Here is a 20,011-nt window from a genome sequence, read left to right as displayed (position 1 = left end):
TCAACTTTTGATAAACTTCATACTTCATCTATTTATCTCATTATTCCTTCCCTATCTTGTTACATTATTTTTTTTTAAAGAGAACTATGTAATTCCTTTTGTCTACTTTCCTTATTCACTTCTCTTCATATGTATTTATTTCTCTATCTACCACTCTCTATCTATACTTCTCTGTCTATCTACCACTCTATCTATATCTCCCACTCTCCTCTCCGTCGAGAACAGCACACAGGACGCACCGGGCCTCGGCAAGTGTATCGTTATGCAGATTAAACCAAACGGACGCGAGCATGTAATAGGAAAGAACCTGAGACGGAGATTAAACAGCGGCCGGGCATCCACTCCAAGGCAGTGCCCTCTTAGTGTGCGGAGCCCCGGATAATGATGGGCAAAGAAAACGTGGAATGGAGACGTGGATATGGAAACACGAAGCTGGAAGGAACAAAGCATCGTAATAATAACAACAATAATGATAATGATAATAATAATAATAATAATAATAATAATAATAATAATAATAATAATAATAATAATAATAATAATGGCGTGAGGGATGCTTCATTAAGGTCTCAAAGGATTAATGCGAGGCTGGCTTGATGAAAAAAAGGTAAAGGGAGGGGATGGAGGGGAGGAGGGGAAGAAAAAGGGAGGGCGATATAAAGGGTGAATAAAGAGTGGGGAAAGGAGGGTACACAGAAGAAGAGGAAGAAGGAAATAAAGAGAGGAAATAACAAGAAGAGTGGGGAGACACGGAGAAAAATAGGAAGTAGGAAAAAGAGGGAGGGAAAGAAATGGAAGACAGTTATGTAGAGAAAATGGGTGAGGGCATTGTGAGAAGAGGATGCTGCTGAGGGGACAAAGGGTGACATGGGTAGAAAGAGAAAAGAAAGGTGAAAAGGGAAGTGCACGGAGGAAGAAAGGAAGGGACGGAAAAAGGAGGCTTGAGGAGAAAGGGAGGGAAGAAAGAAAAGAAGGATTACAGATGAATGAGAAAAAAGATGAACAGGAAGGGAGAAAAAGCAATATGAAAAAGGACAGAACAGGAAAGAAAAGAAGGAAGGAGAAAAGTGGGAAGGTAATTTTTGTCATTTTTTTAATTAATTATCCTCTTTCACTTCATTTTCGTTTGACTTTTATTTCGTTGGTTCACTGCCGAGGAAACATCTGGCGGCGAAAGGCGATTAATATTTTTGCGTAACTACGAAGAAATGAAAATTACGAAAAGATTCACGTTTCGTCCCGTAATGATTTTTTTGTCTATATTTCTGTGTGAAAAACCGGAAGTTACCATTGCTAGTTCATTATTACGATGGAAACTGTGTGTGTTTGATGCACACACACACACACACACACACACACACACACACACACACACACACACACACACACACACACACACACACACACACACACACACACACACACACACACACACACACACACACACACACACACACACACACACACACACACACACACAAACACACACACACACACACACAGTTTCATCTACTTTTATATTTTTCTGGGTTATAACCGATTACACACACACACACACACACACACACACACACACACAGTTTCATCTACTTTTATATTTTTCTGGGTTATAACCGATTACACACACACACACACACACACCATTAGCTCATCAGAGTCATGTCGTCAAACTCTGATATGAAAAAGAAAATCTATCTCTTCTAAAACGTCCAAATTTTAACCATCCAATACATCGTTCTGATCCACGCATCCACTTGTGTACACCTGCCTGTCCACTTAGTCATACACACCTGTCTATCCGATCAACCCAGCACACCTGTCTATCAGTGAACCGATCAACCATTACCAACCAATCCACCATCACAACCAGTCCACCATCACGGGCCATTGCCAGACGTATACTATGATTGAAGGAGACAGGTTTGTTGCGGCAGTAATAAACATGAAGCTCAGGTGAGTCGCGTTACCTGGCCGCCAGCTCGGTAATTAGTGGCTGCAGATGAGCGCCGGACAGGTGGAGGATAGGCGGCGGGTCAGGTCAGGTGTCGCTGAGTGCTGGTCTGTCTGTGTGCCTGGCTGTTTGTCTTGCTGTCATATCGATCGGTTTGTCTTTTAGTTTATGTTTGTCTATCTGCGTCTGTGTGTTCGTTCTTCTTTTGTCTGTCGGCTTTACTTTTCGTCAGTCTGTGTCTGTTTCTCTATCGTCGTGCTGTTCCTTATATATTTTCTCCGTCTTCCCAGATTTTTTTTCTTCATTTAATCGCGTTTTAATTATTTTTCTATCTTTTTCTTTCGTTCCTTTTTTCTTTATTTCCTTTTCTTTCAGTTTCCGTTCCCTTCTTAATCCTCTGTCTCAAATTACATTGCCCGTTCATAATTGCGTTAGTGTGTGTGTGTGTGTGTGTGTGTGTGTGTGTGTGTGTGTGTGTGTGTGTGTGTGTGTGTGTGTGTGTGAGCGCATTTCATATTCATATTTTCCTTTGCCTCTTTCTATCTATTTATCTCTGTTTCTCTCTCTCTGAAGCCTCTCCACTTTACTCCCCTCTCCCTAACACACTCTCCCCACCCAGCTTCTCCCTGATCCCACAAACCTCCCCACAAAGTCTTACCCCCTCACAGATGTCACCCAACCTTTTTTTCTACCCCAGTCCCTATCTTCCCCACCCACCCCATATTATCCCTCCTCCTCCCCACCCTCACACCGCTGCCTCCCACACCAAACTAACCCCCTCCCCCCCTCTCCCTCCGCAGGTGCCGCCCACAGAACCCTGGAGGCGGATCAGCTGTGTCCCACCTGTCCTTACTTCCTGCCCACGTCCGTCGAGGTCACCACACCTGTGGGCATCCCGGCCAACCTCACCTGCGGCGTCAGGCAGCTCGGGGACAAGAAGGTGAGAGAAGGAAGGAAAGGAGAGGAGAGCTAATATGTTTGTTCGCGTCTTGGTTTTCATGTGTAATGGTTGGAAGGAGACAAGGTGAGAAGAGACGAGAGGAAAGAAAGTTTGGATATGTAAGGAGAGAAGAGAAGAATGAAAAGAAGGTGAGAGGAAAGAAGGGGATCTCAAAGTTTACCAATTCCTTCCTGTTTATACTTTCCCTTGGTGAAGGCTGGAAGGAGATGAGGGGAAGAAGGTGACGAGGAGTTGAGGAGATGAAGCGGTGAGATGAATATGAGAAGAGAGGAGAGAAAAGGAGCTCATATTTAACCCTGTCCTTCCTTATTCCTGCTTTTCCTGCGTAAGAGATGGAAGGAGGAGATGAGGAGATGAAGAGGAGGTGAGAAGACACAAGAACCTCTAAGAACAAAATTTAGTTTTATGTTTCCTGGTGTGCTTGCTAGAAAGGAGATGTGGAGGGGGTGAGGGATAAGGAGATGAGAATAGATGAGAGCAAAGAAGCGTGAGTTCGCCTCAAAAGTCCTGTTCTTGTGTGAGGGAGAGGAAGTAGGAGGAGAGGTAGAGATGAGGAGACAGGAGAGTGAGGAGAGAAAAGAAGCTCTGAGTTCACCTTTTCCTTCCTGTTCATGGGTGAAAGGGAGGTGAGGAAATGAAGAGGAGGAGGTGAAGAGACGAGTGTGGGAACTGAGGAGAAAAGAAGCTCTGATTTCACCTTTTCCTTCCTGTTCATGGGTGAAAGAGAGGTGAGGAAATGAAGAGGAGGAAGTGAGGAGACGAGTGTGGGAGCTGAGGAGAAAAGAAGCTCTGAGTTCACCTTTTTCTTCCTGTTCATGGGTGAAAGAGAGGTGAGGAGATGAAGAGGAGGAAGTGAGGAGACGAGTGTGGGAAGTGAGAAGAGAAAAGAAGCTCTGAGTTCACCTTTTTCTTCCTGTTCATGGGTGAAAGGGAGGTGAGGAGATGAAGAGGAGGAAGTGAGGAGACGAGTGTGGGAAGTGAGAAGAGAAAAGAAGCTCTGAGCTGCCCTATTTACTGCTCCTGCTTTTCCTGGGGAGGAATATGATGATGATGATGAAGAAGAGAAAGGAGGGGAGATAAGAAAATAGAAAGAGAGGGATACAGGCAAAATTCTCGTGCTTCTTGAGTAAGGGTAGAATAACGGGGGCGAGAGGAGGAGGGACAGACGGGGAAAGAAGGGAAATAAAGACGAGTAGAAGGAAAGGAATGAAAGGGTAAATAAAAGAAAAAAAGTAGTGATATAGTGGAATGATAATGGCTGCTGCTGCTAATGATGATGATAATGATATTGTAATGATGGGGAGGACGTGTGGGAGGGAAGATCAGAAGGAATGCACGGAAGGGTGTCTCGATGGATTGCTGGAAAATGACACAAAGGAAGGTGAAAGAGGAAGGGGTTGAATACCTCTCCTTTATCATCCCTATGCCTCCATGCCAGGGCCAAGGGCACGGGCAAGAGTCAAGCCAAAGAGAACTGGCATCACGGCGCCGCCAAGAAAAAGAAACAGTGAGCGCGGTAACGCTCGCTGAGGCAGAACACACATCGGAGCAAGGCTGGCGGGATGGGATTCCATACAGACAATGCAGAGAAAAGTCAAAGTAGTGAGATTCATGAGTGTGAGCGGCGCCACGCCTGTGCTCGGCGACACGGAAGTCCCGCACAGTAACTGACGAGTCAGTGTGAGGACTGTTTTTTTTTTTTTTTTATAAAAATGTCAGAGCAATTTTTGTTTTGGATTTGCATAGGCCTTCCGGCCTTTTGGGCTACTTATGTTATATTCCTTACTAGTATTTGGGTTTGCTTACGTTTGTACGTTTTATTTGCATTATAAAAAAAGGGAGTTCAGAACGCTGTGTGCTTCATTTAATGTAAATAGAAGGCTCGAAAGAATTCAAGTTTGACGAATATATGTTTGGAAAATTAATGCTATGTTTTGTTACCCAGTCTTCTCCCCTAATTAAATAAGTCAATGTGATGAAAATCTTCCCTGGAATATGACAATTAACAGACCAGTAGTAATTGCAAACAATGCTGAGCACGCCTGACAACATAACAAAGAAACCACCAGGAAGGAAAAGCGACAATTCACCTGAAAAAAATATTAAGGAGACACCAAATAATAAAAAAAAGACTAAGAACACACAAAAAAGACAGAAAATATCACAAACCAACTCATACAAGAAACAAACAAAACCAATCATAGTCAACAAAACGAAGGAAAAAACTATAAACATACAAACAAAAAAACAGGGCAGTAAAGATTCCCCGGCAACTTAACCTGGATTTAGCGAGGTTGTCACAAAGTCCGTCATGTTGGGTGTAACGGGAGGGGGAGGGGGAGAGGGAGACGAACACAAAGAAACACAAAGGAAGAACAAACAACAGCAGACCTGCTGGTCCTTACGAGGCTGTTTGTGACAAGCTACACTAACTATCTAATCAAAGGTGGAAGATGAAGGACAGCAAAGGCGAAGGCTCCTCCCCACCCCCCATCCCTCCAGCCAAAGCTGGAAGGAAAGGAAAAAGAACCATGCAGCATGGAAAAACTGCATGGAAATTATGTAGGAAAGAGGAAAGAACTACCATTACTGCTACCACTAACCGGGCGATAAAAGCGGACAAGGACATCAGTATTCGAAAGAACTTAACGTTATTACGACAATGAGTAATATCTTAGTTGCTGGTTCGATTCAAAATACTTGTCTAATCTATTCTTGAAGGCCGTAACTGTTGTACTATCAACGACATCACAGGGTAGAGATTTCCAAACATTAACAACTCGACTGAAGAAGAAGTGTTTAGCTTCGTACGACGAGAATCTTTTACCACTTATCTTCAAATTGTGATTTCTTCTTGTTCTATTTGACTGATCAATTGTAAAGTAATCTTCCGCAATAATATCACTGAATCCTTTAAACATTTTAAACACTTCTATTAGATCGCCTCTCATTCTTCGTTTTGATAGGCTGAATAAATTTACTTCTTTAAGCCTTTGTTCATATGATAAATTTCTCAACCTAGGAATCATCTTTGTTACTCTTCGTTGAACCCGTTCCAACTTTTCTTTGTCTTTTCTGTAATAGGGAGACCAAAGCTGTGCACAGTACTCTAGACGGGGTCGAACCAACGAATTTATTATTAAAGACTCGTCCGATGAAGACAATCAATTTGTTTGAAGTTTTAACTACCTCTGAACAATGCTGACCGGGCTTTAAATCGCTTGATATAGTGATTCCAAGAACCTTTTGTTTACTTACTGCAGAAAGTTGTTTGCCATTCATTACGTACCGAACGCGATTGTTATTTTTTCCGATGTGCAACACTTTACGTATGTCAACGTTAAATTTCATTTGCCACTGATTGGCCCAACGTGCAAGTCGATCTAGATCTGATTGTAAAGCTTCTTCGTCGAGTGTCGCAGTTACTTTACTAGCAATTTTTGTGTCATCAGCAAATTTTGATACTTTGCAAGTGAGCCCATCATCAATATCATTAACATAAATCAAGAAGAGCATGGGGCCAAGCACTGATCCTTGAGGTATGCCGCTTCTGACATCGAGCCAGTTAGATGTAACACCGTTTAGAGCTACTCTCTGTTTCCGCTCAGAAAGCCAGTCCACAAGCCAATTGTGAATGTTACCCGAGATACCGTGCGCCAATAGTATGCTGAGCAATCGTTGGTGGGGGACCTTATCAAATGCCTTTTTTAAAATCCAGATATATGATATCTACTGATCTGCTTTCATCGAACACCTCAAAAATATAATGAAAAAAAATCAAGTAAGTTAGTTAAACACGAACGTTTACTACGGAAGCCATGTTGCGAATTATTTATTATATTATTTTCTTCGCAGAATTTCACCATATTGTCGCGAATGATAGTCTCCATTAACTTACAAACAATAGATGTCAGGCTAATTGGTCGATAGTTTCCTGGATGAGACTTGTCCCCCTTGTTGAAAATTGGTGTGACATTTGCAAGTTTGGGGAGAGGTAAAAGGAGGTAGTGGGGGGCATCACTGGACGGAGGGGAGGGGGAGGAAGATGTGAAGGGACAGCGAGGGTAGGAGGATGAGGAGGACAAGGGGGAAAAGTATGCTAGAGGGGGGGGGGGGGGAGATGGAGGAAGGAAAGCAAGGAGAGGAAGGGAGGTAGAGAAGGGTGGTGAGGGGGAGAGAAGAGGGGAGGAGGAGGAGTGTGGAAGAGAGCGTGTTGGAAGGGAACGTAAACTGGCGAGATAGGAGGGAAGAGCAGGCGAAGGGAGAGCAGGAGGGACGTGGAGGGTGGCAGTGAGGGGAGAAGGGGAGGAAACACGAGCATGATAGGAGCAATTTTGGGGAGAAGTCAAAAAGGTGGAGATATTGTGGAGACAACATATTAAGAGTAAGGGGAAGAAAGGGAAAGCAGGGGGAAGAGATAGGAGGACGAAAAGTTATGTGGGGAGGAGGGAGAGAGGTGGGAAAGAGGACATTCGTGGGGGTGTTATTGGGGAGAAAGGGGATAAAGGGGAAGAGAAGGAGGGAGGGTGAGGAAGGAAGGTGATGGGGGGGGGGGGGGAGAGGAGTGAGGAAGTTAGTGGGGAGTGTTGTCTTACTGCACGGGAGGAGGAGGAGGAGGAGGGAGGGTCGGCCACTAATTCAATAAATCAACACAAATTCCTTTCCCCGCCTGCAGGATCGAGGGACAAAGGTCACCTCGGGCTGGTTAGCTTTTTTTATTTCTTTTTAGTGACAGTTGTTTTCTTCCTTTCTCCTATTTTTTGCTTTTTGCTTTCCTTTTTTAGTGAGTCTTCTCTTTCCATTCTTTTTCTTCTTTGTTAGCTTTATTTTCTTTTTTACAGTGGCAGTCTTTTCCTTTCTTTTCCCCTTTTTTATTTATCTATTTTCGTTTTACAGTACCAAAGTTTTTTCCATCCTTTATTTATTTTTTGTTTCACTCGTTTTTATTACGTAGATTTTTACGACTAACTCTTACTTTTCCTTTTCTCGTTTAGTGACAGTATTTTCCTTCCCTTATTTTGCCTTTCTTATACTGCCAATAACGATTCAAGGGACTTTGTCATCATACTATCTTCCCTCCAAGCTGTGTATGTATCTCAGTATTTTCACTGGACCTTTTTCTTCTTCTTTTCCCCTTCTCACATCAGTTCCCCTACCTGTGTGACTTCATATAAATTCACCTGTATATCTTTTTTCCTATCTATTACTTCCACCTCCACTCGTGCCTCTCGGTTCCCTTAGTGGTGAGTGGGTGTTGGAAAAGGTGTCTTGCTCCTTCGGCCTATTGTTTACATGATCCCATAACAACTGACTGAATGAATAGGAGTGAATATGGAAGGCGATAAGTCTGTTTGGGATACGCTCTTTAATTCTTCTTGTTTCACCGACGTTACATTTAAATACTAATATCCCTACATGTGGATGCTTACACTGAACTATTTACTCAATGTCTTATACGAGCTTGATTTCCTCACATTCCATCTCAACATATTTACGGTATTCATGTACTGTTTGTGTGCCGCATCTTCCCTCTTCACCAATACTTATTATCAACATTACTCATCTATTTACTGCCTACCTTTTTCCTTTGTCTTTCTTTTATTTCTTTGTGTCTTTCTTGTCTATCTTTTTCGTGTTCATGTCTGTGTATCTTTATGTCTAATAGCTCATCTATTTCTTGTATATCCTTATTCTTTTTCTTTTTTTATCTCTGTATTTTTCTTGTCTATCTTGTTCGGGTTCGTGCCTGTCTACCTGTTTGTCTAATAGCTAATCTATTTCTTGTATATCCTCTTTCTTTTCTTCTTTTTCTTTCTCTGTCTTTTTCTTGTCTATCTTGCTCATGTTCGTGCCTGTGTCTCTACTTAATGTCTGCCTTCTTTCTTTGTCTTTTTAATCTTTCATTATCTCTTTATTTTCTATCTTGCTGGTGTTCGTGCCTGTCTACCTGTGTCTACTTATCTGTTTCTTGTCTACCTTCCTGCCTGTTCGTCTTCGTGCCCACACACCTGTCTGTCCAATCAAACACACACCTGCACCTCCAGAACCGGATGGAGTGGCGTTAATAGTGCAATAGTGTGTGTGTGTGTGTGTGTGTGTGTGTGTGTGTGTGTGTGTGTGTGTGTGTGTGTGTGTGGTGTGTGTTTGTGTGTGTTGACGTTATATATAACAATCAGCGTTGTATTGACTGCAGCGACACATATTCTCTCTCTCTCTCTCTCTCTCTCTCTCTCTCTCTCTCTCTCTCTCTCTCTCTCTCTCTCTCTCTACATCTATCATAGTGCTAATCAACTGGTGGGTCATGGCAGCAACACACACACACACACACACACACTCACACACACACACACACACGTTAAATGGCTGAGTCCGATAATAATTTGGGTCTTGTAGATTATTCCGCAGTAACATGGGGTGGAGGTGGGAGGGGGGGGGAGGAGAGAGAGAGAGAGAGAGAGAGAGAGAGAGAGAGAGAGAGAGAGAGAGAGAGAGAGAGAGAGAGAGAGAGAGAGAGAGAGACTTTAAATGGAGTCTGTTGTTGTAATTGTGAATGGAGTGAAGTTGGAGATGGAGGTTTATTGTGTTAGGTTAAGTTTGGCTGCAGTGGGAGGAAGGTAACGGGGAGAGGAGGGGAAGGAAAGGAAGGAGAAGCAAGGGAAGGAATGGGGAGGGTAAAGGAATGGGGGAGGAAGGACAGTAGTGGCGGGGAGCAAGAGTGGGAGACTAGCGGTGGGAAATTGGTCGGACTGAAGTTATGGAGATTAGCGGGAAGTTGGCGGCACAGAGGTGATTCGAGGAGAGCTGCACGTGTATATGGTGAGGGTTGTTAGAGGAGGAGGAGAAAGCTGGCTGAAGGCGGAGACTATCTGGTTGACTGTTGGTAGTGTGGTAGAATCGTGTTGGCAGAGAAAAATATATATATATATATATATATATATATATATATATATATATATATATATATATATATATATATATATATATATATATATATATATATATAGAGGATAAGACGAAACGTAAGATATGTCATGGAATAATCAGGGAAGAAAACAGGAGGAATGAGATAGAGGAGGAGGAGGAGGAGGAGGAGGAGGAGGAGGAGATGGAATAAAGGGGAACAAGTAGTAGGAGGAGGAGGAGGAGAAAAACAAACCTATATCACCGTTCAACAGGGGAATAGAATCAAGTTAGTCGTGGGCGTGACGTTGACGGCGAGAAAATTATACTTGTGGGAACCTTCAAGCAAGAGAGATTACATGTGTTAAGATGGTGGAAGGCGAGTCTGTGGTGGTGGGAAAAGGTCTTATTACAACGCTTAAGCTTAGAAAAAAGGTAGTAATGGGAAGGAGTGTGGTCATGGAGGAAATAAAACAAGTTCAACATTTATGTTTGGGAAAGCATAGAGTTATCGAAAGGTGTTACTGGCGAGAAAATGATGCTGGGAAAGGTTGCAGATGAGGTAATGGAATAAACAGCCTATCCCAGTGTTCGAGTTAGGTATTAAAGTTTTCATCATCACTATCAAAACAACGACCACATTCCTCTCTAAACATCCCTTCGGCTATCATCATCATCATCCTTTCTCCATCATCATCCCTGCTGTATTTTTCACCCAACATTTAGTTTAATTAATATTGCAATCACCTTCATTTAACACCATCATCACCATCTTCACTCACCACACTCATCCCGACAAGCACTCTACGCACACTGACACAACCAACATAACCATCACCATTCACCCTTAAAAGTCATCCCCATCCCCATTCTCCTCCTCCATCACCGTTACCAAGCCTAAAACAAAGCTGGATAGATGGAAAAGAGAAAAATTGATAGGTAGTTGACTTGGTCAAGAGACGGAATAAAAGTTCAATTCAAATAAAACAATACAATAAATCCCCGCCAACGTTGTGCTCCATAAAAATAAAAGAATGAATGAAAAAAGTAATGTTCATGTTTAATACCAACGTTGTAAAAAAAAGGTGTTTGATCTTTTAATTATCTCCCTCTCCCTCCTCTTCCTCCTGCACCTCGTTATGTCAGGCAGGTGTGTGACGGTGGTAATCTTTCTTTACTTCTGCTTATTGCTACTTTCCTTTCCCTCTTGCTTTCATTTTCCACTTATTGTTTTACTTCTTTCGTTTCCCTCTCACTTTCCTTTTCTTCTAATTTTCTTTTCCTTTTGCTTTCCTTTTCCTCTCACGTTCCTATTCCTCTTACTTTCCTTTCCTTCTTACTTCCTTTTCTTCTTACTTTCCTTTCCTCTTATTTCCTTTTTCTATTATATCTTCCTTTTCTTCCTATTTTCCCTTTCCTCTTACTTTGTCCTCTTTTTACTTCCTTTTCCTCTAACTTTTCATCCTCTCTCAGTAACAACAAGCATCATCTTTTCTTGTATCGGTTTTCTTTACTGTTTCTCCCTCGTTGCATTTCTTCACCGTTTTCAACATTACCTGCATACATCTTCTTTTTCTCCATCGTTTTTCTGCTCTACCCTTTTTTCCACTTATATCCATTACGCTCTCTTCTTCCCTTCTTCGCCCGCATTCTCCCCGCGCCTCATCGCCGACTCTTAGTCCTCACACCTCCTCTGTAATGGCCCGAGTACGAGGCGACCCAAGGCATCCTCTGCTCCTCTTTTATCTCCACTACTTCCTCTTTTCTTTACACTTTTCCTCCGCTCTCTATTTCTTTACTCCTTCCTTTCATCTTTGTTTTCATCTCTCTCTGTTCACTTGTTTCCGAAATAACTAAAGACAACCAGTTTTGTAATGTTTTCCTGACTTCTTATCATTTTACATCTTACTTTGGTCTTTTTGTCTAATCCTTTCTCTGTTATTTATTTCTCCAGAGTCTCTCTTCATATTTTTTGTTTCTTTGTGTTCTCATCAACGAAAGGCAGCCATTATTATCCTTCTTTTTTTATTATTCATCTTTTTTTCCACTTCGAGGTTTCTTATCTTTTTCTAATACTTTAGAAAAAAAAGCACAATCTATCTTTACACTTTTCTCAATTTACTCGCATATTTAGCCATAAAAAAGTCATTAGTTTTCTTTTATAAGTTTATAATCCATTCGCTTGCCAATTTTTATCAACCTTCCATTCTTTCGCTTTCCCAGACCCCTAAAGCTCTTCTTTCCCATTCTCTTACAAGTGTTTCTCATCCATATGCGACGAAGAAAACATAAAATAATTTAACTTCTCTCCTTTCCTAAGCCCTCATTTGTTCCCCTTTTCTACCTGTCTATGAGCGTGTCTATCTATGTTCTCATATTTTCCCAACGTTGATTTCTTACCATATTAATTAACCCCTTAAATGCGGGTTTTCTACAGTTAGACCTCACCAAGCTACTGGAATGGAGCAAAAAGTGGCTGTTACAATTCAATGAAGAAATGTAAAGTCCTGCACCATGGGAGGGGATATCCAGCACACCAATACCACATGGGAAACACTCCACTATCCACCACAGAGGCAGAGAAAGACCTGGCAGTATAATGTTACCAGGCTACCAGGGAAGGCCAAATCCGTGCCAATCGCAGCGGACGGGTTAACAAGCTCAATACTAACTTCAAAAAATGTACGTAAATCCCCAAGGCTTATCTAAAAAAATAATAAATATAAAATTAAATATATATAAACCATAATAAAAAGACGCACACCATATATATATATATATATATATATATATATATATATATATATATATATATATATATATATATATATATATATATATATATATATATAGAGAGAGAGAGAGAGAGAGAGAGAGAGAGAGAGAGAGAGAGAGAGAGAGAGAGAGAGAGAGAGAGAGAGAGAGAGAGAGAGAGAGAGAGAGAGAGAGAGATATATATATATATATATATATATATATATATATATATATAGATATATAGATAGATAGATAGATAGATAGATAGATAGATAGATAGATAGATAGATAGATAGAGAGATAGATAGATAGATAGATATATATATATATATATATATATATATATATATATATATATATATATATATATATATATATATATATATATATATATATATATATATATAGATATAAATATATATATATATATATATATATATATATATATATATATATATATATATATATATATAGACGTATGAAAGACTAAAAATACATATTACGTAAATAGATGAAAAGAATACTTATAATTAAATAAACTATATACACAAAACACAACAAAAAACCTTCAGTAGATACAAGATATACATAAAGTAGAAAGCACAAAAATACCATACAAATACAAACACAAACATAACATTAAAAAAATAACACACAAAAGCTAAAAACAAAACACACCAACAGGTGGATAATTGGCTAAAACACAGGTGAAGCAACAGGTAAACAGGTTAACCATTTGGAGATAAGATGAAGAAGGAAAAAGGATAAGTGTAGAAAAAGGAATAACAGGCAGGGAAGCAAGGAAATATGCGTAAAAATAGAAGATAAAGACGGTAAGAAGAAAGGAAAAAAATGGAAAAAAGGAAGGGAGGGAAGGCTGATCGACGAGGAGCGGGAAACAAAAAAGAAAACAAAACTTACTAACGAGGAGCACCAGACAGGAAATATAAAGAAGGGGATAACGAAGAAACAATGCGGGAGAGAGGAGAGAAGAAAGCGTACGGAAGAAAAGAAATAGGGGGAGGTAAAGGGAAGGGTAGATAATGAAGAAGACAGAATAGGTGAGCGCATGAAAGAAGTAGGGAAAGATAAAGAGAGAAAGGAGATATTGAAGGAAGAATAAGGGAGAGAAGAGGAAAGAAAGAATGAAGAAGCAGCAGAAAGAAATATAGAAAATGAAGAAAACAAGGTAAGGGGAAACCATGGAGGGATGAAAGAGAAGAATCAGGGACGGATAAGGAGGAAAAATACAGAAAGGAAGCAGGAGTAGGAGGGAAGGATCAAGGAGAGGAAAGAAAGGTGTACCTGACGCCCTTCAGTCACCCTGGCACCTGTCCCCTCCACAGGTGTGTTGCGTACCTTTGTGTGGAGCCAGTTAGCAGGGAGTGGGAAGGATGGTGATAACCGACGTACAATCACGGGGACTAGTGATGAAGGTGATGGTGAATGACGAAGGTAAAGCTCAAGATAATTATTTTTTTCTGGTTACTAATTATTTAATACATAATGGAACATCTGTACATAATGGGAGCATACCCTTTAGCTGCGCTTTGACCCTCCCTGTATCCTTTATATTTCCTACCCTTTATTTTGTTCCTCTTCCTTTACCATTTTCTGTTATTTCCTTTAAGTCTTCACCCCTGCTTTAAATACCGACGAAATAAACTGAAAACCTGTAAATAACGGCGATAAAGATTATAGAAATAAGGTAATAGCGCAAATAAAACATGGAAATAGATAAAAAAAATCTGATAGTTAAAGAAAAATAATCATGTTTTTGTACAGTTAACAAAGCAGCTCAAGGGTAAAAAAAGCGATAAGCACTGATCTGGGAGTAATATAAAGAGAACATTTAATATTATAATAGTGATAAAAAAAACTTCAATATTGTAATGGCAAGTAACAAACATGGCAATGATTATAGATGAAACAAATACCAGAGCAGGAACACCAACAGCAATGTAAGAAAAGATAACATATAATAACAATACAATTAATACTAATAATAACAATAAAAATAATAATAATAATAATAATAATAATAATAATAATAATAATAATAATAATAATAATAATAATAATAATAATAATAATAATAATAATAATAATAATAATAATAATAATAATAATAATAATAATAATAATAATAATAATAATAATAATAATAATAATAATAATAATAATAATAATAATAATAATAATAATAATAATAATAATAATAATAATAATAATAATAATAATAATAATAATAATAATAATAATAATAATAATAAACAATAATTATAATATAAAAATGACAATAATATTAATAATAAGAGGAAAGGGAAGAAATGATAAAATCAATACGCACGACAACGAAGCGTTTGACCTTTGACCTGCAGCAGCCGGCGTCACAGAGGTCAAAGAGATGCGACCCCTCTCTCTCTCTCTCTCTCTCTCTCTCTCTCTCTCTCTCTCTTTTTTTTTTCATTTTTTTTTAATCAAGGGTATAGTACGAAGAGGAAGTGGGTTAGTGGTGAGGTACAGGTGGGGAATAGGAAAGACAGTAGGAGTGTACAGTTGTATGGTGTAGGTTCGTTAGTTGTTCTGGTGCAGTTATTGTTTATCGGGCACCTTATTTGTATTATACCCCCGGCGTGCTGGGGGTTTGTGTGTTTGGATTGTTTGTGTGTAGAGAGCTAAGCTAAGCTATGGCGTCACTTGTGTGAAGTGATGTGTGGGCGGTTGCTCTCGTAGTGACTTCAAGCTGCGCGGAAACCAAGGATGGACCAAGTTCGTGCTGCCGTCAAGCTCCTTGACGTGGGTGTAGTTCACGTCGTCTTGTTGGTCTAGCTTCTCCCATATCTTTCCGGCCGCCTCCCGTAGCCTTGTGCTGACTAGTTGTACTCCGAGTCTGCGGTGTTGTGCTGCTGTGTTTTCCGTGTACGGGTATTTCTGTCCTGTGGCAAATCTCAGCGCTTTGTCCTGCAGCCTCTGAAGCTGTAACATCTTGGTGTGGGAAGCCATGTGTGTCGGGGTGGGTGAGTAGTCTAGTATAGGAAGTATCTTAGTCTTTACCAGATACAGTTTGAGCCGCTCTGTGAAATGCCAGAATCTGTTTAGTGATGTGAGGGCTGTTTTAACTTTCATGGTTTTGTCGTTGACGTGTTTAACGATCAGGCCGGTGGATGTCACTGTGTGGCCTAATATCTGGCATTGTTTTTGGTGGGAGATGGTGTTGCCCTGTATTTGTATGTCATTTAATTTTTTCCTGCCAAGTGCGACCACAGCGAACTTGTCTATGTATGTTTTGATCTTCCATTTTTTTTTCAAATGTGTTGAGTCTGTTCGCCTCCCGCACGACCAGGGCGTCATGGTGGTCTAGGGTACCGTTGGAGGTCACTATTTGTGTCGCGTCGTCAGCATAATATATATCCATACAGCTTCTGTTATCAGACCGGGGCATGTCAGAGGTGTAGGTGATGAAGAGCGTTGGTGATAACACGCTGCCCTGTGGCACGCCGCTGTGCAGGGGGAACGGGGAGGATATTGCTGACTTAACTCGAATGGAAGCTGAGCGCTGATCAAGGAAGCTACATAACAGTTTTTCGGTTAGCTCTGGCAGTCCGAGTTGAAGTATTTTGTATTGCAGGCCCTGTAGCCAGACTTTATCGAACGCTTTGCTGATGTCGCGTTGGATAATAGTGCAGTTTAGTCCTTGTCCTTTAGTGAGTGCTACCTTTTCGCTGGCGATGGAGATAGCTGACGTAGTGCTCCTCCCTGCCCTGAAGCCATACTGTGACGGGTTATAAAGGTTGTTTTCCTCCAGGTGACATCTGAGTCGTAAGTTGATTATTCTTTCAAAGATTTTTCCAGGGACTTCTAGGAGTGAGATTGGTCTGTAGTTCTTGGGATCCGTGGATGGTTTGCCTGGTTTAGGTATCATGGTGAGAGTGGCGACTTTGAATCGTTGAGGGAAGTAACCTGTTGTTAACATCGCATTATATATGGTGAGTAGGTACGCCAGCCCCCGGGGGGGTAACATGCTGATTTGTTGTTTATCTATTTTGCTCTCTCCGGGCGACGTGTTTTTCGTTTTGTTTATAGCTGATCGGAGCTCGGCTGTGCCTATTTCCATAGTCAACAGATGGGCCTGTGTTAGGCGTTGCAGATCAATCGTATGGTGTGGCCTGGTTCTTGTTGGGTCCTGTTGGAGCCATGCCTTTACTTCCCGTTCATTGTCTTGGTCATAATGAGCGTTGTCTTCAGGTCTTATTGTGAACACTGACTTCCAGGTTTCACTGAACTCTTGGGCAATACCCTCGTCATCCTGTATTTTGACTCCTCCCTCTTCTAGGTGTATGGGGCGGTGGTGTGTTGCCCTGCAGGCGTTTTATTCCCTGCCAGAAGGCTTTTGGGTCCTTGTATTTCTCGGCGAGGCCTTTTATTGTGTTTTCCCAGTGCCTGTTGTATGCTGTTTTGCACGTATCTTGTAGCGTTCGTAGCGTTGTAGCTCTCTCTCTCTCTCTCTCTCTCTCTCTCTCTCTCTCTCTCTCTCTCTCTCTCTCTCTCTCTCTCTCTATCACCACCACTGACCAACAAACCAACATGCTGGCAGACAGTCAGTAAATCAGTAGGCGAGTAAATTAGCCAATCAGTCAGTCAATCATTCAGGCAGTCAGTCTGTAAGCCAGTAACTTAACACTTAACTAGGCAATTAGTCAACCAGCCAATCACTCAGTCACTCCGTCAGTTAGCCAACAAATCAGTTAGTGAGTGAGCTCGTCGCCGGCATCATCGGCCAATTAGTCAGTCAGTAAGTAAACTAGTGTCTATCAGCTAGCTAGTCAAGTAATAAGCCAAACAGTCTCAGTCAGTCAATCAGTCCGTCGATCAGTCAGTCTGTAAGTACGAAAATACCATAGTCAGTCAGTCAGTCAGTCAGTAAGGTCGTCGCCGCCACGGCCTGACCGCCACACCTTGACCTATATTGCTACGTCTTCCTGCCCCTTCTCGCGTGGCCCTTCCAGACGGCCTTGCTTCACGCCACTCTTCCCGATGAAGCCACTTGTCACCTCCAGCCTCCTCCTCCTACTCTTCCTCCTTCATCTATACATCCTCCTCCTCCTCCTCCTCAACTTATCTCGCTTTTCAAGGTATCTATCACCTCTCCCTGTTTCTCCTGCTTCTCAGTCCTCCTCCTCCTCCTCCTCCTCCTCCTCCTTCCGCTTTACTTTTCCTGTTGAACTCTTTGCTTTTTCTTTCTCTTAACTCCTCTTGTCTCATACCTCCTCCTCCTTTTCCTCCTCTTACCTAAATCTTTGAATATTATCATTCTAATTCACGCCCTTTTTCATCACCTTTTATTTCTCTTTCTTCCACTTTACATATTTTTCTTGTCCCTCACCACACACCTCATCACCCTCCTACATAGCTCCTCCCTTCTCCACCTTCCTCCTCCTCCTCCTCTCCCTCCCTTTCTCACCGCCTCCCTAAGAAGTAACAACACACTTCAACAATGAAATGTACGGCTTCAGGCAATTTAATTTTCTCACGCACTTACGTAAGTTAAGGTGGATGGGAATGTCTAATGGAAATGGATTATGCAGGAGTGAAGCGGACGACGTGAAGTGTGCCCCGGAGACCACTTCAGTCACCCCTTCAGAAACGCATCTCGGTTTTTTTTTCGTGTGTAAATAGATGGAAGAAAACGGTGTCTTGGAAGCTTTATATTTTTTGTTTTGTTTTGTTTTTCTCTCTCTCTCTCTCTCTCTCTCTCTCTCTCTCTCTCAGCACAGGCCTAAAGTAATTGCTTCCACACTTAATTATGAAGAACTTAATAAAGACGAATAGCTCCCACGATTACAGGACCCCCACCACCCTCCAACCTCCTCCCCGACCCCCAACACCCTATATGCCTGTCTTTTCTCACCCATCAACTCATTTTCTCACCCATCTAACCCAACCCACGACTTCCCACTAACCTCAGCCATCTCACGCACTAACATTCATCCACCTACAAAGCACTTACATCCTACTACGTCTCTTCGTCATCCACTTCACACCTACTTGTCATCAACCTTCTCACCCATCTGATACACTTCGTCACCCGTCTCTCCGTTGGGTGACTGCGTGGCAAGAGTGTGGCGGATGAGGAGGTGGAAGAGAGAGGGGGGAAGAATGGTGGTGGAGGGAGTGGAGAAAGAAATGAAGGTGGAAGGATAGATGGATGTGATAAAGGAAGTAGAGGAAAAGAGATAAAGGTGCGGTGGTGGTGGTGGTTGAGGAAGTGGAGGAAAAGGAGGTGGTGGTGGAAGAGGTGGAGGAAGAGGTGATGGTAGTGGCAGGGTGGCGGTGGAGGAGGAAGTGTAGGTAGTGGAAAAAGTGGAAAGAGAGATGAATGTGGCGGTTGGGTGATGGTGATGGTGGTGGTGAAGGAGGTGAAGAAAGAGGAACAGGAGGTGGATTTGTGGTGTCAAGCGCGAGCGCGCGCGAGCGCACACACACACACACACACACACACACACACACACACATACACACACACACTTCAACACTTACATGACGCGGCGACATGAAGGCACACAAAACACACCTTTCTCCTGTAAATGAAAAAAATACAATTAAAATCTTTGGTGGAGAGCTTTCTGAATATTTAATGTTATCTCGTCGACACACACCTACTTGAATTTTGTACTTTTGTAATAATAAGACAAGTTGACGAAAAAGTATCCACGATAAAACCCTGCATAATTGAGGTGGTTTTGGTTCCTTGTTAAGAAAAAAAATTACAGAGGGGGACAAAAACACACCACACCAAAAAAGACCAATATAAACACAAATCAAACAAAAAGAAACAGTTCTGGTTAACAGCACACGCCAACGAATATACAGCAAATATGCAAAAAGAAAACACATGATACCGATATATGAACACACACACACACACACACACACTGGTAGCTCAGTGGATAGAGCGTCTGCCTCACAACCAGAAGGACTGGGGTTCGATTCCCCGGCCGGGTGAAGATCAGTTGTGTTTATCTTCTTTCACGTGTAGCCCCTGTTCACCTAGCAGTGAGTAGGTACGCGACGTCAGGCAAGGAGTTGTGACCTCGTTGTCGCTGTGTGTTGTGTGTGAGTGATCTCAGTCCTACCCAAAGATCGGTACTGTGATCTCTGTGTTCTTCCGTAGGGGAACGGCTGGCTGTCTCGAGAGAGACCCGCAGCAGACCAAGAGGTGAAAAAAAAATTACACACACACACACATGTAAGAGAAAAAAAACGAGAACGCACATAAACTCGTCCCGGCCACAACATATTCAGGTAAAGTAAAAATAAAACATACATCCGCAGACTTACACACGGAACAAGTTGAGACAAACCAAACGGAGCAGCACGAGTCACACACGAGGGAAACACCGGCACTCGGCGCTGCACGGAGGAAGAAAAAAAACGGAACT

General features: G+C 41.7%; 1 protein-coding gene across 1 annotated transcript in view; it reads left to right on the top strand.

The window, feature by feature from the left end:
- The first annotated feature begins 2,747 nt into the window (after window positions 1-2,747).
- The window catches only part of LOC126995888 (uncharacterized), a 117,522-nt gene continuing 100,258 nt past the window's right edge, over window positions 2,748-20,011 (top strand). Inside the window, exon 1 of the mRNA XM_050855791.1 lies at window positions 2,748-2,891. The gene's annotated coding sequence lies outside the window, so the exon portion shown is untranslated. The remainder of the gene's footprint in view (window positions 2,892-20,011) is intronic.

The sequence above is a fragment of the Eriocheir sinensis genome, chromosome 1 (genome assembly GCF_024679095.1).
Source record: "Eriocheir sinensis breed Jianghai 21 chromosome 1, ASM2467909v1, whole genome shotgun sequence".
Classification (NCBI taxonomy): Eukaryota; Metazoa; Arthropoda; class Malacostraca; order Decapoda; family Varunidae; genus Eriocheir; species Eriocheir sinensis.
This window is presented reverse-complemented; position numbering and strand designations above follow the sequence as displayed.